The sequence below is a fragment of the Delphinus delphis genome, chromosome 7 (genome assembly GCF_949987515.2).
Source record: "Delphinus delphis chromosome 7, mDelDel1.2, whole genome shotgun sequence".
In the NCBI taxonomy this organism is placed as follows: domain Eukaryota; kingdom Metazoa; phylum Chordata; class Mammalia; order Artiodactyla; family Delphinidae; genus Delphinus; species Delphinus delphis.
In genome coordinates, this window is record NC_082689.1 from 81881387 (window position 1) to 81905959 (window position 24573).

General features: G+C 38.3%; 2 protein-coding genes across 6 annotated transcripts in view; one reads left to right on the top strand and one right to left on the bottom strand.

Moving 5' to 3' along the window:
- MBD5 (methyl-CpG binding domain protein 5) overlaps positions 1–4122 on the bottom strand; it is a 402522-nt gene extending 398400 nt beyond the window's left edge. Inside the window, exon 1 of the mRNA XM_069540868.1 lies at positions 4023–4122. The gene's annotated coding sequence lies outside the window, so the exon portion shown is untranslated. The remainder of the gene's footprint in view (positions 1–4022) is intronic.
- A 29-nt stretch (positions 4123–4151) lies between these two features.
- The window catches only part of ORC4 (origin recognition complex subunit 4), a 97666-nt gene continuing 77244 nt past the window's right edge, over positions 4152–24573 (top strand). For 2 of the 5 annotated variants that reach the window (XM_060016843.1, XM_060016848.1), the window contains exon 1: positions 4998–5126. The gene's annotated coding sequence lies outside the window, so the exon portion shown is untranslated. Of the gene's footprint in view, positions 4264–4997; positions 5127–5164; positions 5391–19868; positions 19958–24573 lie in introns of those variants that run through there. The other 3 variants (XM_060016844.1, XM_060016846.1, XM_060016845.1) reach the window with 3 other exon arrangements.

Genomic DNA, 24573 nt, shown 5'->3' on the forward strand with positions numbered 1-24573 from the left:
ATGTTACAAAGTTAACAAGATCACTGTAAGGGCTGACTGAGATTGATAATATTTATCACAGTGCTAGGCACTCATAATAATCGGTAAGTATAATTATTACTAATATAGAAAGTTAAGAATGAATGTAACAGAGATCAGAATTGACTGACCCTCAGAAGTCTATATACCTTCACAAGATAATGTACCAGCAGGAGATCCCCTCCTTTTTAAAAATTGTGAATCTATATTATTCTAAGAGGTATATAAGAGCAAAGGAAATTCAGGAAATCTCTTTCTCTCTAGTATACTTTTAAATTTACTGATGAAAACTTTTTAAACATGCATTTTTCCACCTAACAGTATCCATTTAGTTAATAAAATTTATTTAGGCAGAGACATCAAATAAAGATATGACCAATTTGCCTGTGGAATACAATTAAGGATATGTCTTCACATTAAATTGTAAGGACTTGTAGGCATTGTTTCTCAGATGCCTAGCAGAGTGCCTGACATACAGTAGATGCTCAATAAATGTTTAATGAATAATTAAGTACAATCTGTTCTGCACATACATTCAAAATACAGACAAGTTTGCAAAAGTACATAAGCTGGACATAGGCCTTCTGGCTGACCTCCTGGGGTCCCACTGATGACTAGCAATAAATGTTCATATCCATAGAAAACTGGAAAGTTGATAATTGTCTGGGTAAGGACCGAAAAAGCAAAGTCAGGGAAACATGTCACCTAAGTATCAGTTGCTTTATAGAGATAGTAAAAGCAGCCTAATCATTCCAGTAACCTATTGTACCAGTTACTCAATGAAATAAAATTTAAATGTATCCTGAACATTTGCTAGTACATTCTTAATTGGAGTTTTTTAATCATCTCTTATTTAAAATAAATCACTTTTGTCAAATTGCATCCTGTACAGAATATGTTTTCACTTTTTATGAGTACTATTTGTTAACAGGATTTAAATTGGCTATTAGAAAAAGTGAGAACCACAGTTAAGATAAAGAAAAAAAATATTCGTGGTAGTGAATAAATTGTAGCAGGAAGGAAAGGAAAATGCAAGAAATTCTACATCTGAGAGTCAAGAAATTCAAATATGCCTAACTCTAATAACAATTATACAAACAAGCAGTAGGGCCTACTGTGTACCGGACACTGTGCTGTAAGGTATATAAATATTAACAAGAAAAAAATCTTTAGTCTTACTTAAGCAGTTCATAAAGCATGAATCACAAGTAAACATTTATAATACAATACGCATTCTTTATATATATATACACATATATCCTTAATACAAGAGTAAGAAGGGTATTCATTGATAAATTGGAAGTGCGGGGGAAAAATAAGCATTAGGGAAAGCTGAAATAATTCTCAAAATAGTAATAATCCAAGATGAGGGAAATCAGTATCTCCTAAAAAAATCAACAACAAATTACTGAATTATAAATGGACAAAATTATGGCTTTAGAGCTATTTGCCTTAATATTCTTAGTATACGCCCCCATATAAAACCCTTAAGTGCCATACACATAACTGTGCACAAGTTTCATTCCTGACAAAAGAATATGAGGTAGTGTAGCACAGTGAATGTCAAGAAACCAGAGTTCTCTGGTCCATGTGCATCCACTTACAGGCCTTGGAACTATGCACACTTCCTCAAACTCTCTGAACTTCAGCAATATGGAAAATGAAGAGTTGGATAAAGTGACCTCCAAGATATCACCAAGTTGAAAATTACAATTCTAAAATATATCTTAATACTTAAAAAATAAGCCATAATGAAAATAAACAGACTCCTAAAGGTAAGTCATTATCCAACTTAGAGGAGGTCTGGAATCTTCAAACCATATAGGGTTACCCTGGGGGGTGGTGGATAAGAAATGTTTTCAAAGGAAAACAGAAAGGAAGTAAAGGTATTATAATCAAGCTGTAAATTTTCACTCAGCTGCCTACTAGGAAATTACCACCCCAGTTACCTACACAATTCGCTTTACTTAAGTGATTTCTTCACTAAGTTCTACTTTCCATCTTTTATGTTAAGGTTCCTGAGGTATTAAGGTGAGGACAAGAAATCCTAGGTGGACCTGGAATAGTATTATTGGGAGACAAACTTGAACTTGGCACAGATTTCTCCTTAAGTGCACCAATTACACCTCAGAGAAAGGTAAGAAATTGTTCAAATTTATAACAGAAAGGAGGGAAATAGGACCATGTTGTTTACTGCTACACAGCTTTTTTTCCCCCTGGGTGTAAATGTCTACTTTTGCACACAGTTGGTAATTAAAATTTTACAGAACAAGTTTCTACATACACAATGCTTTTCTGTCAGTAAAATGTAAGTATATGGTGTTTTGGCTTTACCGTCAAGAAAACAAAAAATTAAAAGTATTATCATGTCTTTCTAATATTTATGTCAAATATCCTTCTAGATTTATTTTTCTTCAATCCTTTCTAGTTGATCAAATTGCTGTTTTCACATTGCCAGTCTGATCACAAAATTGCTACTTTACAGCAGAATATTTTTTGCTGACATAAATTATGGGATCAGAGATACCAATGCAGTTTCAAAAAAGGGTGTGTGTGTGTGTGTGTGTGTGTGTGTGTGTGTGTGTGTGAGAGAGAGAGAGAGAGAGAGAGAGAGAGAGAGAGAGAGAGTGAGAGGGAATGTGTGTGTGTGAATGTGTGCATCCATCTTTAAGGAAAGGATAAAGAAATGTACATATGAAACAAAATTCCACTTTGCAATGTAAGCCCTAGTAAAAGGCCTACATCAGAAATATACTTTCTAGCATTTCTGAAATCAAATACAGTACTGAATTTGAAAACCATTCACTAAGAACATACCAAGTAAAAATGAAGAATACTTTTAAGACTGTTACTCTATAAAACTAAATTTAGATTTATCTTTCAATTAATATCTCACTACAATGCATATTCTAACTACAACATCATGATTTCTTTGACTCATGAAAACATATTTTAGAAATTTGTCTCCTTTCACATATAGTGAGCAGTTTGGTTCAGTACCCCCAAGAGATAAAAAACTCATCTCAATTTACAACAGTAAATAAATAATTCAGTTAAAACTGAAAGTGGTACCAATCCAGCAAACTATTGATGGAGAGGTTTGGCCTTCCATGAAGCCAGAACAACATAAAAGTTTTCAATGGGGATTACTTGTTCAGACAAGTTACAAAGATTAGAAAAATACCCAGATTAATTATGAAACAGATAATATTTTCATCTTATGTAAAATAAATACCAGGAACGTATATAGGGAGAAACAATACCAGTGGTATTAAAACTTTAAGCATTTTAAGCTTTGAACTTTATATGCTGATATATGAAACAAACATTTAACAAAAAAAGCAATAATACAAGTCAAAACCTAACCAAAGGCCTCTATCAACCAAAAATTTGAAATTTTCTATGCAAGTCAGACAAAACGAAAAAAAGGAAAATTAAACCCAGAAAGCAAAAACCAATCAAGTCTGTTCCAACACTGAAGTCAATATCCAAATCACACAGAACCAAAACGGGTAAAACACTCAGGTCTACAAATGGATAAGCAGTTCCGATACAATCCAGATCCCGACATTTTCCCACTCAGAAACAAATGCAGTGGAGCTTTTCCTAGGGAAAAAGGAAAAAAGCTCTCCAAATGCTTTTTTTAAAGTGACATCTAGAAAGTGTGCCTCTTTCTGTCTCTTTCCCTGGCGCCTCATTGGAGGAAGGAGGGGGTTGTTTTTGTATTCTCCCCCACTGGAGCAAGACACAATCAGATGTTAGCTAGAGGAGAGAAACCACTTTTGACAACAGCAAATAAAAATAAAAAGTGCCCTTCCTACTCTGACAGGATGGGCACCCACCTCACACACCCCTCCCCACTCCAGCCCCTCCTTCACTGCCCCCCCAGCACCACCCCCTCCTCACCCCGGAGCTCCACTGCGTATGTGGTTTGGTGCTACTGTTGCCCCGGAGTTAAAGTCAGAGCCAGAGGAAGGCAATGAAGCCCCCACAGACACACTTACCTTTCCTGCCCCCCACTTTTGAGTGCCTTCCCTGGAGCTGTGGAGGATGACACAAAGGGTAATAAAGGGGGGGGAGTGGAGGAGGAGGAGGAGGCGAAGGAGGAGGAGAGCTGGGGAAGTGGCTGCTCCCGGGTGTAGTGAGATGTCTCCAGCCAGGGCCAAGCAGCAGCAGCAGTAGCAGCAGCAGCAGCAGCAGCAGCAGCAGCAGTAGCAGCAGCAGCAGCAGCAGCAGCAGAGAAGGGTCTGTGTTGCTAAGAGGCTTTTGGTCTCTTTCTCTCCTTTCACGGCCAAAGAGGAGGAGGATGGAGGGGGCTCGGGAGGGAGGCTAGTGGAGGGGTGAGGGGGTAGGAGTCGTGGATGGGGGATTTTTGAAGAAGAAGAAACTCCTTCTCCTTCTCTCTCAGGCTCAATCCCCCTCTCAGGTCTCAGGGCTGGAGGGTGGGGGAAGGAACTCAGCCGCCTTCCCCCCACCCCCCTCAATTCAAGGTTGAAGTGGGGTAAAATTAGTGTCCTGTCCCTTTAAAAATAGAAATAAAAGGTGCCCCCCCTCTGCCACTGCCTCTCTCTTCATCATCAGCTGCTGCTGCTGCTGGGGTCTCTCTGCTTGGGGGGGGGAGGGGGGGTTCGGGTAGAAGAGACGGGAGGCACTCACTGCGCATGTCTCTCTCTGACGGGAGGCTGGTTGGTTGAAGGCAGGAGGAGGGGGAGGGGAGGAAATGAGATGGTTTCCCAGAAGGCTCCGAGGCGACCGCGACCCGGAAGACATTGTAGCGGGGTGGGGGGTGGGGGGTAGAGAGGCGGGGGCGGGGAGTAGGAGGAAGTCGCTACTCTTTAACACCCCCAGTCCCCTCCCCCACCCCTAAGGGAAAGTGGAGAAACGGAAGTGGGCGTGGACGGAGGCGAAAGGAGGTCACGTGTTTGTGAGGGAGGGGGGGCGGGATGGGAGAGGCGGTGCCTGCGCAGGGCATGCCGGGAGTCTTGGTGTAACGTTGGCAGCAGCAGGTGAAGCGGAATAGAGAACGCGGCGAGAGGAGCAAGTGAAGGGATTCCTGCTGTCTCCAGAATCCTGCTCTGCCCTGATAAGGGCAGGCTTTTCCGTGAGAGGTAACATGGCGTAGGCAGGCCTCAGAACGAAAGCCGTGGGCGCCAGTGGCGAAAGGCGAATCGAAAAGGGGAGGACGGAAGGGTGTGGAGACTGGGAATGCGGGAAGTGGGGCAGGCTTGTCTAGGCCTGGCAGGCCAGAAACTAGGCGGGCTCCTTCCCTCTCGTGGCTTCCCTGTGAGCCAGCCGGCGACGAATGCTTGACGAGCGTCTGGCGTCCTGATGAGAGTAGATCTGTGGCAGGTGGTGACTACACCCCGGTGATGGTGAGGAATGTGATGGTCCAGGTGTAAGAGAGGAATGGGATCTCAGGAGCCTCATTAGATGACTCTGGTGACTGCTTCTTCAGCCCAGAGCGGGGCACCTGTCCAGGGAGAGAGACAAGCTGTGTGAATTTTGACAACTTCTGGCATTAGACGCAGTGTTTATATGGGGTGTGAGGACCAGCAGCCCTTACTTGGCTGACCTCCCTGGAATTCTGGAGAGGCTTTGGGGAGGGAGCAAGCTGGGAGTTCTTCAGTGGAACTTCTCTCCTTGTCTTGCCTTGGTGCCGCAACACAACGCCTGTGGCTGTTCTCAGAAGGGCATGTGAGATTGTGTAACCCTTGATAGTGTGTGTCATGGTTGAGAGAGAAGGGACATCATCGAAGTTTCCCTTTCTGTAGTGTAGATAACAGATTTTTAAAAAAGGTATTTTAAGTGTCTTTGGTTATTAGCCTCGGATTTAGAGCCTTTGGTTTCTCAACTAGATGCTACTATTTTTGCTGGAAATAGTTTCCCTCATGTTAATTAAGAATATTTAAGAAAGGATTCATGGATTTTCATTAATAAAGTTTTTTTTTAGTAAAGTACACCGTTTCTTTTTCACATTCAGTCCATATAATCATAACTAAAACCATTCTAGTCTTTCAATTATCTTCCTTTGTAAAGGTGCTTTGAAAGATTATGACCCATATATAGTTTCTTTTAAGACCGAGAATCTGAAATTCCTCATGTTTATTGTGTTGATATTATTTAATTCTGTAGTGGTTCCTTTAGGGTACTCAGTTAAAGTTCCTACTTATTTCTCTTGTGTGTTTTGACAGTGGATTCTATCTATGCATCATTGACTAGTGCTTTTACCACTTTCAGTGTGTGCAGTAATGTTGTCAAATGGAATAAAAACTAGACTCCTGTGCCTTAATGTTTTGTCTATATTGGAACCAAATGTTTGCCACTTTAGAACAGAAAAAAATTATAGCAGAGCCATAGAAGTGCCTTAGATAACAATTTTTAAATCCTTTTTATGGCAAAATACTAAATGTGCAAAAAAGTGTACAGATCATAGATATGCAGTATAATGAATAGAAATAAAGTGAACAAAATGTGCAAAAATGCACAAATCGTAGATGTACAGTATAATGAATAATTATAAAGTGAACACTGTAATCACCACCAAAGTGAAGAATTAGAACATTGCTGGCACCCTCTCCCCACCCCCCATTCATTCTTATTCATTCCTCTCTCCTCACCACACCCAAAGGTTAATTGGGATTGTCTGGATTTTTATGGTAATGATTTCCTACTTTTATTTCAAGTATTTTTTACCCACCTTTGTCAGCATTCCTAAACAATATACATTAATTTTGCCTGTTTTCTACCTATATGTAATTGAATTATGTTATGTATAGTTTTTCTCCCATGTTGAAATTTTTAATCCTGTTAACAGCTTTAGTTCACATATTTTCATTGTTGTATAGTAATGTTTATAGTATAGTAAGTGTAGTAAGTCTTTTTATGAATAAACCACAATTAATTTAACTAGTGTAGTATTGTGGACATTTGGATTGTGTCCAGTTTTTAGTGCTTAGAAATAATGCTTCTGTGAATTTTCTTACACATGCATTTCATGTACATAGCATGCATTTCTGTAGAGTGTGGATTATGCCAAACTTTCCAAAGCGAATATATAAATTTAGACTCCCACCAACAATGTATGATAAATCCTTTTTTCTACAGTTTTCATAACAATTGATATTTTTTGTTTTTGCCGACCTGATGAAGGTAGCTTTAGGTTATTGTTTTAATTTGCAGATCCTGGTTATTAATGGGGGTGAGCATTTTTTTCAAAAATTTATTGGGTATTTTAGAGGCAAATGTTGTGAGGCATTATGTTCCTGTAAATGGCTTTACTGTACCCTGTTAGTTTGACTGGATGTAGAATTCTAAATTGGTAATGTTTCTCTTCAGATTTGAGAAGGAACTCGTAGTGTTTGATATAAAGTTTGAAGCCATTCTTACTTTTAACACTGCACTTTACTTCTCCCCTATGGAAGCATCTACAACCTTTTTGTCTGAAACTTATAGAATCTTCTCTTTGTTTTACTCAGTGTTCTGAAATGTCACAGTAATGTGAGTTGACTTATGAGTCTATAGAAATCTACTTTGCTGTGCATTTCATGTATTCTTTCAATTTGACAACCTGTATGCCTCAGCTCTGAGAAAGTTTCTGATACATTTTCTGTAATTTCCTTGCCTCTGTGTTTTTTGTAACTGCAATTAGATATTGTACTCCTGGACCTGTTTCTTTTCTCCCATTTTTCATCTTTTTCCAGTCTTTTGCTTTTCACTTTCCGGGAAATTTACTTGATTTTTCAAGCCTTGAAACTTACGTTTCTCTTATCATATTTTTAATTTTGAATACCTTTTTTTGATCTTTGTATTTTTTTCCAAAGCATTCTGGTAATTTTTTTCTCTTTATGGATTTAAAGTTTTGTTTTGAGGTTTATTTCTCCCTGCGTGCTCTGTGTTTTCTAAGTTATTCTTTCTGTTGGTATATTTTAGTCTCATTTTAGAGGCTTTCCTCAGCTCTGTTGTGATCCTTGATTCTGTGTTCAAATTTATGTAAGGGGCATTGGAAACCTATTTCATGTCTCTCTTAACTTAGCTAGGGTTTGCTAGCTATTGATGGTTCTCACTGTGGAAAGATTTGGCTGGGACATATTTTGGGGGGAAAACCCTGATATCAATTTCTTTAGGTATTTGGAAGCTTTTTCTCTTGGGCCAGTAAGAGTCCAACAAGAAGGATTTTCCAGTCGTCTGCCTATAAGTCAGTGGTTCTCAGCTGTGGCAATAAGATCTCCCCAGGGGTCATTTGGCAATGCCTAAGAGACACATTTGATTATTAAGAATGGATTCCTACTGAAAACAGGTGGGTAGATGCTGCAGGTGCTGTTGAAAATCCTACGATGCACAGGGCAGCCACCCACAACAGTTATCCAGTTCAAAATGTCAGTACTGCCTATCATGAGAAATCCTGCTCCAGGGTATAAGCCTGATTTCCAGTGCTCTGAGAACCAGGTGAAAGCAGAGCTCAGGAATCTCAACATTCTCTCTCTCTCTCTCTCTCTCTCTCTCTCTCTCTCTCTCTCCCTCTCCCTCCCTCTCTCTGTCTGTTTCTCTCTTTCTCTCTCTATATATATATTTATTTTTATATTTATATATATTTATTTATTTATATATAGATAGATATTCCTGCCCTAGGCAGGAATAAGCAAATATTATTTCCATATGACAAGTCTTTAGCTACTATTTGAAATGCTTTCTTTGTAGTGAAACTATAGTCACAAAACATCAGCAGAGGACTGTGTATCTGAATATATCTTTGTGGGGTTGTGTTATTTTTAACCACAAGTTGGCCACGAATTGTTTAAAGAAATTGAAAATATTTTTGCATTGAATGGTTTAGGAATGAACACATAATAGTCTACTAATTCTGTTTTGGGGGATGTGTTTCTGCTGATAAAATCTAAAATGTTCCTCAAACAATCCTTTATTCACCTTCGGTCTGTGGTTTCTAGTGGAGGTGGGACGGCCTCCTACGGGGTGTTTGTGGGGCATTTCTGGTCCCAAGGACGGCAGCCAGTCCCAGAGAGGGCAGGGGCCAGGATAGACTGCCTGCAGTGCTTGGGGTGGTCCAGCATGAGGAAGAATGGCTCTGTGCCCCCACGTGCCTTTCCCACGTCTCCCAGGATGTTTACATGGGTTAAAAAAAAAAAGAACATTATGATTTGAGCTTAGTACTCCATTTTTAAAATAAACACATAGTATTTTTGCAGGGTTTTAACGTACACTGAAATTTTCCACAAATGCAATTACTGAGTAATTTGAGGGAAAGTAGTACTTTGTTTTGTTGGGAACTTTACCAAGAGCTGTTCATCATTTTGGCAACGCCCTTATGATATCTGAGCTGCTGGTAGGGCATGCCTGTATCCGTCCTCGTTGGTAGCCATGGCATGCAAATATATAACAGAGGGAATTGGGGATTCATTATAGACCCGCTTTGTGTTCTGATGGAGTGGCATAGAGGTTCTGTTTAATTTTAACCATTTTAGCACTGCAGGTCTTTTGGAGATGGCTTTGTCAATGAATTCTAGCCGAAATTAAAATACTGGTTATTAAGTGACCTTGATGTTCTGTGTTCATCTTATTTGAACAGAATTGGCTGATGAGTCTGGATAGCTTTGTATATTTTACTAATGCTTTAATGGGAAAATAAAATGTGAGTTGACCATTATAAACTAGGAGGTAGATGAAGTATGGAACAGACAGTTGTTCCCCATCCTTTTATTTCAATTTGTTTCCCCCTTTTCAGTCCCAATCTGCCTTAAATGCTTATCTTCAAGCAAGCATTTGTTGGGGTTGTTAGTTTTTCCTAATTTTTTTCTCCTTAATCTCACATTCTTCTCTTTCTCCCTCCTCACCTCCATAAAAACACAACAAAATCTTAGTCTTTTATATTTTATACTGCTTCCTTGATTAATATTGGAATTGAAATTTAGTATGACATTTTGACTGAAAGGTTGAAGTCAGACTTGGCAAGATTAAAATTCTAAGTGTGTTAGCTTTTCTTTTGGCACACATATGCACATTTTCACATTTCCTTAGGGCTTTCATCTTTCTGCAATTTAAAAAATAAACATATTTTTATGTAGATGACCCAGAAATGTCAACTTATATTGTTCTCAACACAATCATTTCTAGTCTGGTATATGTCTGGGTCAACTTACTTTATAATGAGTAAATACCAAAAATATTTTCTCTAAAAGTTGGGTGGTTTGTATCATGTCCAGTTGTGTTATAGCACCACTCTGATGCAATGTCTCATGGGCCTAATGTATTTAAAATTTTATGTTGAAATAAGTTTTATATATGTGACATACATTTTAAAAGTTTTTTATTGTCACAGTTAGCACTGATTATTCTGTACACTCAAATTATAAGATACATTATTTAATTTAAATACACAAGATAATTATTTTGTAAGTTACCAAAAAGTAATATACATTCAGTGTAAAAATGATCAGAAAAAATGAAAATTACCTATAATCCCTACACCTATAAATCTGTTAAGATGTTGATATATGTAATTTTAGTGTTTTTTACCTATGTTTCTGTACATTTATTAACAAAGCTGGATCATAAAATTTTGTTGTATTCTTTTAAAAGAAATAACATGTAGCTAGCATCTTTCCAATGTATTAAGTACTTGTATAAAATAATATGCTTATTTGCTTTATATTGCAGATATCTGCCAGCCTCTGTGAGCTATGTTCCTGAATAATGCCATGATCAGTGTTGACAAGAGAAAATAAAATATAAAAAGTTTTCTCATTCCCTATATAAATGTTCTTAAAGCATCTGATTTCTTTAAAAACAACAACAAACAGATGAATTAATTTTCAAGTAGCTTTAAAGTAGCTAACATTCCCCTTGAATTACCGTCCATTGTTTTACAAATATTTCTGTAGGGTCACAATCTGCTAAAGCAGATTTTGCCCATACATTTTATTTTTTTACTTCATTTTATAGATTGTCTGTCTTACTGACTTGAACTGATTATCTTTTGTGCTTACATTTCATTTTCACAAATCTTCTATAAGCTTGTATTCCTACCTGGTGTTTTCACAAATTGTGCCTTTGATTGTGCCTTTTTTTTTTTTTTCTTTGTAATTTTTTAATGGATGTGGGGTTTTTTCCATTTGTTTGTTTTCCAGAAAAATTGAATGTATAGTACAATGAATTGCTATATATCCACACTCACCCAGTTCCTCTTACTATTAACCTAGTTTCCCTTATTAACATTTTTGCCTTAGTGTGGTACATTTGTTGCAATTGATGAACCAGTATTGATGCATTATTTTAATCAAAGTGTATAGTTTATATTAAGGTTCACTCTTTGAATTGAACATTATGGGTTTTGACAAATGTATAATGACATATATCCACAATGACAGCATCATACAGAATAGTTTAACTGCTCCAAAGTCCCCTATGCTCTATGCTCCCATGCATGCCTTGAACTCTTGGCAATCACTGATTTTTCATTATCTCCATAGTTTTGCTTTTTCCAAATTGTCATATGGTTAGAATCATACAGTGTGTGCCCCTTTCAGATTTGCTTTTTCCCTTAGCAATATGCCTGTAAGTTTCCTCCATTTCTCTTCATGGCCTGATAGCTCATTTCTTTTTAGCGCTGAATATTTCATCTTATGGATGTATCACAGTTTGTTTATCCATATACCTAATGAAGGGCACCTTGGTTGCTTCGAAGTTTTGGCAATTATGAATGAAGTTGTCATAAACATTCAGATGCAGGTCTTTGTGTGGACGTAAGTCTTCAGTTCACTTGGGTAAATACCAAGGTGCATGATTGCTGGATTATGTGTAAGAGTACATTCAGTTTTGTAAGAAACTGCTCACCTGTCTACCAAAGTCCATATACTTACCATTTTGCACTCCAGTCAGCAATAAATCAGAGTTGTAATTACTCCATGTCCTCATCAGCACTGGTCTTGTCATTGTTTTGGATTTAGCCATTCTAATGGTTATAGATTGTTGTTTTAATGTGCAATTCCCTAGTGATACATGGTATTGAACTTTTTTGTGTGTGTGTGGTACACGGGCCTCTCACTGTTGTGGCCTCTCCCGTTGCGGAGCACAGGCTCTGGACGCGCAGGCTCAGCGGCCATGGCTCACGGGCCCAGCCGCTCCGCAGCATGTGGGATCTTCCTGGAGCGGGGCACGAACCCGTGTCCCCCTGCATCGGCAGGCGGACTCCACCAGGGAGGCCCCTGAACATCTTTTCTTAGGCTCATTTGCAATCTGTATGTCTTATTTGTTGAGTTTCGTGTCCAGATCTTTTGTACATTTTTAAGCTGGATTGCTTATTTTCTTATAGTTGAGTTTTAAGAGTCCTTCGTATATTTTGGATACCAATCTTTTATCAGATACGTGTTTTGAAAATATTTTTTCTCAGTTTGTGGCTTGTCTTCATTCTCTTAATGGTGTCTTTTGCAGAACAGAAAATTTTACTTTAAATAAAGTCCATTTTATCACATTTCCTTTCATGGTTCATACTTTTGGTGTTGTATCCAAAAATTCATTGCCAAACCCAAGGGCACCTACATTTTTCCTGTGTTCCTTTTTAGAAGTCTTATAGTTTTGTGTTTTACGTATAGGTCTCTGATCCATTTTGCATGAAAAGTATAAGGTGTATGTCAACTCATTTTTTTTGCCTGCAGGTGTCTAGTTGTTCCCACACCATTTGTTGAGAAGCGGAGAACGACTTCTTTCTCTTTTGAATTGCTTTTGCTTCTTTGTCACAAATTAGTTGACTATATTTATGTGGGTCTATATCTGAGCTCTCTACTCTGTTCCATTGATTTGTTTGTTCTTTCCCCATTACCACACTGTATTATTATCTGTTATCTTAATAGTAAGTCTTGAAGTGGGGTAGTTTCTGACCTCCAGCTTTGTTCCTGTTCAGTATTGTATTGGCTGTTCTGTCTTCTGCCTTTTCATGTAAACTTTAAAATAACTTACTATAATTTTGATTGGGATTGCATTGAATCTGTAAGTCAGGATTGGAAGAACTGACATCTTAACACTATTGAGTCTTCCTATCCATATACATGGAATATCTCTCCATTTATTTAGCTCCTCTTTAATTTCTTTCACCATAGTTTTATAGTTACCTCATATAGATCGTATACGTATTTTGTTAGATTTATGCATACATTTTTTGTGGGGCTTTTTTTTTTTTGATACTAATGTAAATGGTATTATATTTTTAATTCCGAATTCCAGTTGTTTGTTACTGGCATAGGAAAGCAATTGACATTGGTAATACTAACCTCTCTCTCTCTCTCCCCCTCCCCCTCGCTCCCTCCCTCCCTCCCTCCCTCCCTCTCTCTCTCTCTCTCTCTCTCTCTCTCTCCCCCCCCTCTCTCTCTCTCTCCCCCTCTCCCTCTCTCTCCCTCTCTCTCTCTCTCCCTCTCTCTCTCTCTCTCTCTCTCTCTCTATATATATATATATATATAAAACCTGCACCCTTGCTTCAATACCTTATTGATTCCAATAGTACCTATTGTGTGTGTAGATTCTTTGGGATTTTCTACATACACGATCATGCCATCTGCAAACAGAGACATTTTTACTCTTTCCTTCCTGTGTACCTTTTCTTTTCTTTTCTTGTCTTACTGTATGATGTTGACTAGCAGTGGTGATTCTTACATTCTTCTTGATCTTAGTAGGAAAGCATCTAGTTTCTTAGTATTAAAAATCATGTTAGCTATAGAGTTTTTTAGGTTTTTTTTTTTTTTACCGAGTTAAAAAGGTTCCTTATAGTCCTAGTTTGCTGAAATTCTTTATCATGAGTGGATGTTGGATTTTGTCAAATGCTTTTTCTGCAAAGAAGATATTTCTTCTTTATCCTGTTGATGTTGTAAATTACATTAATTGCTTTAGGAATGTTGAATTAACTTTGCATACCTGGAATAAATCCCACTTACTCTTTGTGTATAATTATTTTTATGTGTTTTTATTTCTGTGTGTTTATCATAGAAACTTTGGAAAGCCAATAAGGAATCACACAGATAAGAATCGTGGTGCAGAATGGAATAAGAGACTCTATCCTTGCAATATCTTTTATTTTCAAATTGAAGTATAGTTGGTTTACAACATTGTGTTAGTTTCTGGTGTACCACAAAATGATTCAGATATACATATATATACATATTCTTTTCCATTTATTACAGGATACTGAATACAGTTCCCTGTGTGATACAGTAGGACCTCATTGTTTATGTTTATCTATATCATTGTTTATATCTGCTAATCCCAAACTCCTACTAATTTATCCCTCCCCCCTCCCCTTTCCTTTTGGTAACCATAAGTTTGTTTTCTATGTCTGTGAGTCTATTTCTGTTTTGTAAATAAGTTCATTTGTATCATTTTTTTAGAATCCACATATAAGTGATATCATATGATATTTGTCTTGTCTGATTTACTTCACCTAGTATGGTAATATCTAGGTCCATTCATGTTGCTGAAAATGGCATTATTTCATTCTTTTTATGGCTGAATAGTATTCCTTTGTGTGTGTGTGTGTGTGTGTACATACATACACTATATTTTCTCCATTGTGTATTCATGCCTCCTTTGTCATAGATTAATTGACCATAGGTGCATGGGTTTATTTCTGGGCTTTCTATCCTGTTCCATTTATCTATTGTCTCTTTTTGTGCCAGGACTGTACTGTTTTGATTACTGTAGCTTTGTAGTATAGTCTGAAGCCAGGGAGCATGACTCTTCTAACTCCGTTCTTTTTTCTCAAGATTGTTTTGGCTATTTGGGGGCTTTTGTATCGCCATACAAAGTTTAAAATTATTTGTTCTACTTCTGTGAAAAATACCATTGATAATTCCATAGGGATTGCACTTAATCTGTACCTTGCCTTGGGCAGTATGGTCATTTTAACAATATTGATTCTTCCAATACAAGAACATGGTATATCTTTCCATCTGTTTGTGTCATCTTCAATTTCTTTCATCAGAGTCTTTATAGTTGTGGTATTACAAGCCTTTTGCCTCCTTAGGTAGGTTTATTCCTAGATATTTTATTCTTTTTGATGCAATGGTAAATGGGATTGTTTTCATTTTATTGACGTAAAATTGCTTGTAGTAGTCTCTTAGGGTCTTTTCTATTTCTGTGGTGCCAGTGGTAACTTTTTTTATTTCTGAATTTATTGATTTAGGCCCTCTTTTTCTTGGTGAGGCTGGGTGTTTATCAATTTTGTTTATCTTCTCAAACAACCAGCTTTTTTTTTTATTTTATTTTTTTGCGGTACACGGGCCTCTCACTGTTGTGGCCTCTCCCGTTGCGGAGCACAGGCTCCGGACGTGCAGGCTCAGCGGCCATGGCTCACGGGCCCAGCCACTCCGCGGCATGTGGGATCTTCCCGGACCGGGGCACGAACCCACGTCCCCTGCATCGGCAGGCAGACTCTCAACCACTGTGCCACCAGGGAAGCCCACAACCAGCTTTTAATTTCATTGATCTTTTCTATTTTTTCAGTCTCTATTTCATTGATTTCTCCTCTGATCTTTATGATTTCCTTGTACTAACTTTGGAATTTGTTTGTTCTTCTTTATCTAGTTTCTTTAGGTGTAAAGTTATGTTGTTTATTTGACATTTTTCTTGTATACCAAGGTAAGCTTGTATTGCTATAAACTTCCCTCTTAGAACTGCTTTTGCTGCATTGCATAAGTTTGGATCTTTGTGTATTCATTTTTATTTGTATCTAGGTATTTCTTGATGTCCTCTTTGTCTTCTTCAGTGATCCATTGGTTGTTTAGTGGCATATTGTTTAGCCTCCATGTGTTTATTTTTTGCAGTTTTTTTTCTTGTAGTTGATTTCTAGTCTCATAGCATTGTGATCAGAAAAGATACTTGATATGATTTCAGTTTTCTTAAATTTACCAAGGCTTGTTCTGTGGCATAGCATGTGATCTGTCTAGGGCAATGTTCTATGTGCACTTGAAAAGCATGTATTCTGCTTTTGGATGGGATGCTGTCTATATATTAATTCAGTCCATTTGGTTGAATGTGTTATTCAAGGCCTGTGTTTCTTTATTGATTTTCTATCTGGATGATCTGTCCATTGATGTAAGCGAGGTGTTAAAGTCCTCTACTATTACTATGTTACTGTCCATTTCTCCTTTTATGTTAATATTTACCTTATTTATTGAGGTTCTCCTATGTTGGGTGCGTATGTATTTACAATTGTTATGTCTTGGATCGATCCCTTGATCATTATGTACTGTTCTTCTTTGTCTCTTGTAACAGTCTTTATTTTAGTTTTTTTTTTTTTTTTTTTTTGCGGTACGCGGGCCTCTCACTGTTGTGGCCTCTCCCGTCGCGGAACACAGGCTCCGGACGCGCAGGCCCAGTGGCCACGGCCCACAGGCCCAGCCGCCTCGCTGCACATGGGATCCTCCCAGACCGGGGCACGAACCCGCGTCCCCTGCATCGGCAGGCGGACTCCCAACCACTGTGCCGCCAGAGAAGCCCTATTTTAGTTTTAACGTCTATTTTGTCTGATATAAGTATTGCTACTCCGACTTTCTTTTGATTTCCGTTTGCATGGAATACTTTTTTCATCCCCTCACTTTCATTCTTTATGTGTCTCTAGATGTGAAATGAGTCTTTCGTAGGCAGCATATACATGCATCTTGTTTTTGTATCCATTCAGCCACTCTGTCTTTTGCTTGGAGTGTTTAGTCCGTTTACATTTAAGGTAATTATAGATATGTATGCTCTTATTGCCATTTTGTTAACTGTTTTGGATTTGTTATAGGTCTTTTGTTCCCCCTTCTTTTGTTCTCTCGTGACTTGATGACTATCTTTAGTGTTATGTGTGGATTCCTTTTTCTTTTTTTGTGTGTATATTGTAGATTTTTGGTTTGAGATTACCATGAGGTTTTTGTCTAACAGCGTGTATATATATGTGTATGTATGTATATATGATTGTTTTAAGTTGTTGACCTCCTCAAGTCCATTTTAAAACCCTGTCTTTGTACTCTCTTTCCTTCACGTATACTGTTTTTGATACTGTATTTTACATCTAATTGTTCTGTATATATATCCCTTAACTGTTTATTGTGAATATGGATGTTTCTACTACTTTTGTCTTTTGAACTTCCTAGTAGCTTTGTGTGTGGATGATTTTCTATCTTTACTGTATGTATGCCTTTCCCAGTGAGCTATTTCATTTCATAGTTTTCTTGTTTCTAGTTGTGGCCTTTTCTTTTTGCCTAGAGAAGTTCCTTTAACATTTGTTGTAAAACTGGTGGTGCTGAATTCCTTTAGCTTTTGCTTTTGCTTTTCTGTAAAGCTTTTAATTTCTCCATCAAATTGAATGAGAGACTTGCTGGGTAGAGTATTCTTAGTTGTAGGTTTTTCTTTTTCATCACTTTGAATTTATCATGCCTTTTGGCCTGCCGAGTGTCTGCTGAAAAGTCAGCTGATAGCCATATGGGAATTTCTTTGTATATTATTTGTTGCTTTTCCCTTGTTGCTTTTAATATTTTCTCTCTCTATATATATTTTTAGTATGTATTTGTTTATTTGTTTGGCTGCATCACGTCTTAGTTGCAGCATGTGGGATCTTCGTTGCCGTGTGCGGAATCTTTAGTTGTGGCATGCAGGATCTTTAGTTGCAGCATGAGAACTCTTAGTTGTGGCATGTGGGATCTATTTCCCTGACCAAGGATCGAACACTGGGCCCCCTGCATTGGGAGCATGGAGTCTTATCCACTGGACCACCAAGGAAGTCCCTATTCTCTCTCTCTCTCTTTTTTTTTTCTATTCTCTCTTTATCTTTAATTTTTGTCATTTTGTTTACAATGTATCTTGGTCTGTTCTTCTTAGAGTTAATCCTGTATGGGAGTCTGTGCTACTTGGACTTGGGTGACTGTTTCCTTTCCCAGGTTAGGGAAATTTTCAGCTATTATCTCTTAAAATATTTTCTCAGGCCCTTTCTCTCTTTCTTCTCATTCTGGGACACCTATACTGCAAATACTAGTGCACTTGTTGTTGTCGCAGAGGTATCTTAAACTGTCCTCGTTTCTTTTCTTTTCTTTTTTTTTTTTTTTGTTAAGCAGCAGTGATTTCCACTACTCTGTCTTCCAGCTCACTGATCCGTTCCTGTGTATCATTTAATCTACTGTTGATTTCTTCTAATGTATTTTTCATTTTAGTTATTGTATTTTTCATCTCTGGTTGTTCTTTATGTTTTCTAACTTTTTGTTAAAAACTTCTAACTTCTCGCTCTGTGCCTCTGTTCTTCTCCCGAGTTTTTTCATCTTTATGATCATTACTCTGAATTCTTTCTCAGTTATATTGTCTGTCTCCACTTCACTTAGTTATTTTTCTGGGGTTTTAGCTTATTCCCTGCATCTGGAACATAGTTTTCTGCTACCTCATTTTTCTGAGTTGCTTTTTGTATTTTTATGTGTGTGTCAGGTTGTTATGTATTTAATCTTGGAGAAGTGGCCTTCTGTAGGAGACATCCTATGTCTCCCAGCAGTGCACTCCCCTTTCGTCACCCAAGCTATATGCTCTAGGGTTTTCCCCTAAGAGGGCTGCGTGGGTCCTTCTGTTGTGGCAGGTTGACTATGTAGGTGGTCTGGTAGGCTTGGTTGCCCCCTAGTCCGGTTGGGTGCCACACTCTACCTTGTTTGGATGCTGCTGGCTGCTGTTTAGTGGGACCTGGTCACAAGGTGGCTGGTTGAAGAACCCTAGGGAACCCCAGGGCTAGTACTGGCTCTGCTGGGTAGAATCAGGGTCCCCAAGACTCTGGGACTGTTGCCCACCCCCTGGGAGGTGGAGCCAGATCTGAGGTTAGTGCTAGACTACTGGCAGGCAGAGCTGGTTCCTGGAATCTGGCTGCAGGCCCTGAGGTCCAGAGCTCATTTCAGATCGTTGTTTGGGGGGTGGGGGGTGTTCCTGACACAGTTGAGTATGGAGTCTGGAGTGTCCCAAAGCTTCCATTCGCCTGCTAGTAGACAGGACCAGGGCCCATCTGGTCCCAGGGTAGGGTCTGGCCTGCTGTGGGTGGCCTGTGTCCACAGGCTTCAGGATTATAGTTTTCTGGTGTCTGCTCCCTACTGGGTAAATCTGGTCCAGAGGCTAGGGCAGGCTTCCTGGAAAGGAAAAGGGAAAGGCCATGCCTGCCCATTAGTGGGTGGAGCTGTGTCTTGGCCCTCTGGTGGGGAGGGCTGTGTCTAGAGAGTTGTCTACGGGCAGCTGTGGGCTCAGGAAGTCTTTAGGCATCCTGTCTGCTGATGGGGGGGGGGGGTTGCATCCCCCGCCCAGTTAGTTGTTTGGCCTGAGGTGGTCCATCACTACAGGCTGTTGGGTGAGGCCAGGTGTTGGTGCTAATGAGTGAACAAGGCAGCTGCTGGCAGCTTGTTCATATGGTTAGACGTTCCCAAATATGTCAGCCACCAGTGTTTGTGTCCCGGGGTGAGCTGCAGCCGCCTCTCCGGGAGACTCTTCAAGACCAGAAAGTAGGTCTGGCCCTGGCTGCTATCAAATTACTGCTTTTGTGCTGAATCCCAGTGCACATTTGTGTGCCCCTTTCAAGAGTGAAATCTCTATTTTTCCCAGCCCTGTGGGGCTCCTGCAGTTAAGCCTGCTTGCCTTCAAAGCCAAATGCTCTTGGGACTCATCTTCCTGGTGCTGGAGCCCCTGGGCTGGGGAGCCTGACATGGGGCCCAGAGCTCTCATGCCTGTGGGAGAACCTGTGCATTATAATTATTCTCTATTTTGTGGGTCACTGACCTTGGGGGAATGGGATTTGATTATATCACAAGTCTGCCCTTCCTACCCATCTTACTGTGGTTCCTTCTTTATGTTTTTAGCTGTAGAAGATACTTTTTGGCAGGTTCCAGTCTTTTTCATCCATGGTTGTTCTGCAGGTAGTATGATTTTGGTGTTCTCGTGAGAGGAGGTGAGCTCATGGTCTTTCTACTCTGCCATCTTGGCTGCTCTCTTCTCCAAGTTCTTTCACATTCAAGATGGCATTCTGGAATGGCACTGCTTTTAAAACCCATAGTGGACACTAGGCTGTCAGGGTTTTCACTGCAGAGCTTGGATGGCAGACTGATCTTGCCAGAGCTCATGAGGCCTATGCAGAACAGGTCATCCTTTCGGTATGCAGGCGGTAGTCCCCTGCAGCAGAGTGCTCTAAAACACAGATATTCCATGTATAGAAATGCCTCAGTTATCCAGTGTTCAGACATCCAGCAGCCTAAAGCATCTGGAATGGCTCCAAACCCACAAAAAAAACCCAGCACTGTCATTCATAATTTTTGATTTTTGATTTTTCTTATTTGACTTTTAATCTCTGTATTGTAGGATTTTCTAGTTATCTTTTTATTATTTATTCCTAGTTTAATTCCATTATGGTATTAGAGCATACTTTAATATGATTTGTAGTCTTCCAGATTTTAGGTGTGTTTTATGGCCCAGAATGTGGTCTATCTTGGTAAATGTGACTTGTGAACTTGAGAAGAATGTGTATTACCTTATTGGAGAGTTAATTCCTTTATCAATATGTAATGCCCTCTTTATTCCCAATACTTCTTCTTGCTCTGAAATTTGCTCTGTGTGAAATTAACATAGCTACTTAAACTTTCTTTGGATTAGTGTATGTCTTCTTCCATTTCTGTACTTTAATGTGTGTCATTTTTAAAGTCAGTTTCTTATAGAGGACATAAAGTTATGGTTTGTTTTTTTAATTACACTGTTTTTAATTGGTCTATTTATTTAGACCATTGACATTTAAAGTCATTACTGACATAATAGATTTATATCTACTACATTTATTATTGTTTTCTTTTGTTTCATTGTTCTTTGTTTCTTTTTTGTCTCTACTCTTGTTTTTTTTTTTTTTTTTTTCCTTCCCCTGCCTTCTCTGGTTTTAACCAGGCATTTTATATTTGGGTTCTTTTCCTCTTTCAGGCTATAAATTATACTTTTTAAAAACTTCTTTTAGTGGTTGCTGTAGTATTTGTAGTATACACTTATAAGCAATGCAAGTCCACTTTCAAATAACACTATACCATTTATCGGATAGTACAAGTATCATATAACAGTATTTCCAGTTCCTCCTATCCCTTGTAACATTTTCTCTCATCACTTCTACATTGTTAAGCATATCAATGGTATTCTTTATTTCTGTGCCACTGTTTTCTATTTCTGGCATTTCCTTTTGATTCATTCTTTGCTTGTTACATTGCCCATCTGTAATTGCAGGTTGTCTGCTTTTTCCATTAGATCCCTTAGCATATTAGTCATAGTTGTTTTAAATTCCCAGTCTATTAATTCCAAATTCTCTGCCATATCTGAATCTCATTCTGTCTCTTCTCTTCAAACTGTGTGTTTTTCTCCTTTTATTATGCCTTGTAATTTTTTTGTTGAGAGCCAGACATGATGAACTAGATATAAAGAACTGAGGTAAGTCTTTAGTGTGATATTTTATGTTCCTTTATCTCAGAGGTAGACTGTGTTTATTGTTTACTGTACCTGTATGTGTCAGAAGCTAAAATTTCTTTTAGTGTCCTTACTTTTGTCTCCACTCTTTTCTTTGAATTTCTTTAGCAATTTCTTAAATAAGATCTGAGAGTTGTTCTTTTAGTTGTAATCCCCAGTTAAAATACCCAAGCCCTATCATATGGTAAGATGTGAGGGGAGGGGAAACATTCCATGTTTCTTTGATTTGGTCTTGGTTTTGTTTTATATTTGTGAGAGAGCCTGTGTGCCTGGGATGTGACTTTCACAGGTGCTTGTCAGCTCCCTCCCCCCATTCTCCAACACACACACATTACCCTTTTTAGGTGAGTCAGGAAGGCTAGAAGGAGCTAGAGTTGTATATTTCTTTTCCTCAGGTCAGTTACGCTCTGGTAAACGAGTTTCCTTTCAGGGCAAGCCCTGTTAAGGAGGACAGAATGGTCTTGGATGTATTTCAGTATGGGTACTTTTCCCTTACCCCTATTGAAGCAGGAGGAGACTTTTCTCTGGCTTTCTCTGAGAACCTAGTGAGGTTCCTGGAGGTAAAATTCAGGAAAGTTGGGAGGCTTCCCTAAGCCTGGGCCCTCTTGGAGTTTTTAACTTAAACTTGTCTACATTGAGTCTCTAGCAGTTTGTCAATTACATTTTAAGTTTTCATACCTTGGAACTGGCTTCAATGTAATTTCTGTTTCCAGGCTTCTGCTCCAATAAACTGTGATTCTCTATATCTGCCTGTGTGTCTCTAATTTTAGAGGAAACAGTTTGCCCTATGACTTCATTCCTTTTAGGGATTAAGGGAGAGTTGTTTTTTAATTGTTTTTTTCTTGTGAGGACAAGAGTATCAACCTCTAAGCTCTTTACATGCCAGACAGAAAGCCTTGATCCTTTTTGAACAAAAAAATGGTATTTTTTTTTTTAACCAAATTCACCAGGACTTTAGTTGAAGAGTAATTGGCTTTCATTGTGTTTGTATTGTGACTTGGTTAACTAATTTCCTGGTACTGGATATTTAATTTTTTCTTTTTATAACCAGAGCTATATTAAACATCCTTTCAGCTAAGTATTTGTACATATCTGTGATTATTTCTTTTGAGTAAAATTCTGAAAGTGGAATTGCTGAATGGAAGGCAGTAAAATTGTGGCTTCTAGTACTGTGTGTTTGTACCATTATTGTGTGTTAGTTTCATTAACCACAACTTCACCAACCCCAAGTATTGTCCCAACTGAAACAAAACACTTTACTTCCGTATGCCAAAAATGATATCTCATTTAATCATTTTTCATTTAGTTTTAATAAAGAACTGCATTTTAAAGTTGAGATTTATTTTTTATTTTCCTAAGTTATTTTGTATTAACATCAGAATATTGCTTAATGATTTTGCCACTCATCAGTGATAGCTAATAAGGCAGTGGAATGTTAAACAGTGCAACTTTCCAGTTTACTACCTCAATATTGTTATACTGCATTCATTAATCACTGAAACAGGAGCTGCTTACAGATGCTTAATTATGTAATACAATAAACTGATTAATAAATTTGTATATTTTCATCAATAAGCATAATACTTTAACAAAGTAAATATAAACATGTTGTTTCAATGGTTGAATTGATAGTTTGGTAACTTAAATTGAGCATTTTTCAGTTTGAAGGAATCTTACAGTCCAACTTTTATTGGGAAGAGCGGTAGTGTTTAAACTCATATATGGAACCACTTAAAATTGGGTTAGTGAGTTTTTGTTGTTGCTTGTTTTCTCTAGAATGCTGTTAAGTATTAGTAGTAGTGAACATATTATTCATGATTTTATTTGCAACACTGTTTACAATGGATTTTTGATACCTATCCTATTTCAAATTAAAGAACCAGGTTTCTAGCAATCTAAAAGATGCACTTTCTTATTTACATATTATATTTGCTAATATTTGAGGCAGAGTCTCTGTTTCTCTTTATGAATTCTGTGTGAGCTTTATCTGTAAAAATTTTTTACCTTCTGTCCAGTTTTATTTACAAAGATTATATCAGGTATGTAGAATAAAGTTAGAAGGCCTATATCTTTTTTTCTAGATATTGGAACTGTTTAAATCCTTTTGAACTTCTGTTTTGAGTGTTTAGGTTAAAAATTATCTTCCCAAACTACCTTGGTCTATAGCCATTTGGGGGCTTAGTTTTGAGTACCCTTTCCATTTCTTTTGTGATAACTAATTTGTTCAGGTTTTCTGCCTCTACTTTCCTTACTATTTATTAGTAATTATTTCTTCAATTTTGTGCTTTGATCCTTATTTTCTGTTATGCAGTCTTTCGATTTACTTAATTTTCTATGTAAGTTACTTGTTGCAAATTACATATTTATTTTCGTCTTTAATAATAAGTTTGTTTAATACTGTACAGTTCTGCACCCAGTTTCAGCCTAGGGTTGTGGGAAGGGCAGGTTTTCCCATACCACCAAGCACTTCTCAGACACCAGGTGAGTGTCCTACAATTCAACTTAATTCTGACACTTTTTACCCAGAGGTAGCATCAGATTCCACAGGTTAATGAGTCAGTCTTACAAGACACCCCCAACCCCTTCAGATGCCAGTTGCAAGTCAAGGTTGTCACCTGTGCTTCTGATCAACCCACTATAGTTCAGAGGTTCCAATGACAACCCCCACACACACACACCCTTAGGCTTGATTAATTTGCCTGAGTGGCTCATAGACTTCAGAGAAACATTTTACTTACTAGATGAGCAGTTTATTATGAAAGGATATAACTCAGGAATAGTCATTTGGAAGAGATGTGTATGGCAGGTTATGGGGAAGTGGAGCTCTGAGACCGTACGTCTCAGAGTGGGTGCTACTCTCCCCAAATCTCCACACGTTCACCAACCCAGAAGTTCTTCAAAACCAATACTTGGGGGATTTTTATGGAGGAGGCTTCATTACATAGGCATGATGAATCATTAACTCCGTTTTTAGCCTTTCTCCCTACTCAAGAGAATGGGAGGCAAGGCTAAAAAATTCCAAGCTTCTTATGTATTGTTCTTTCTGCTGGCTAGCCCTCATTCAGGACCCAT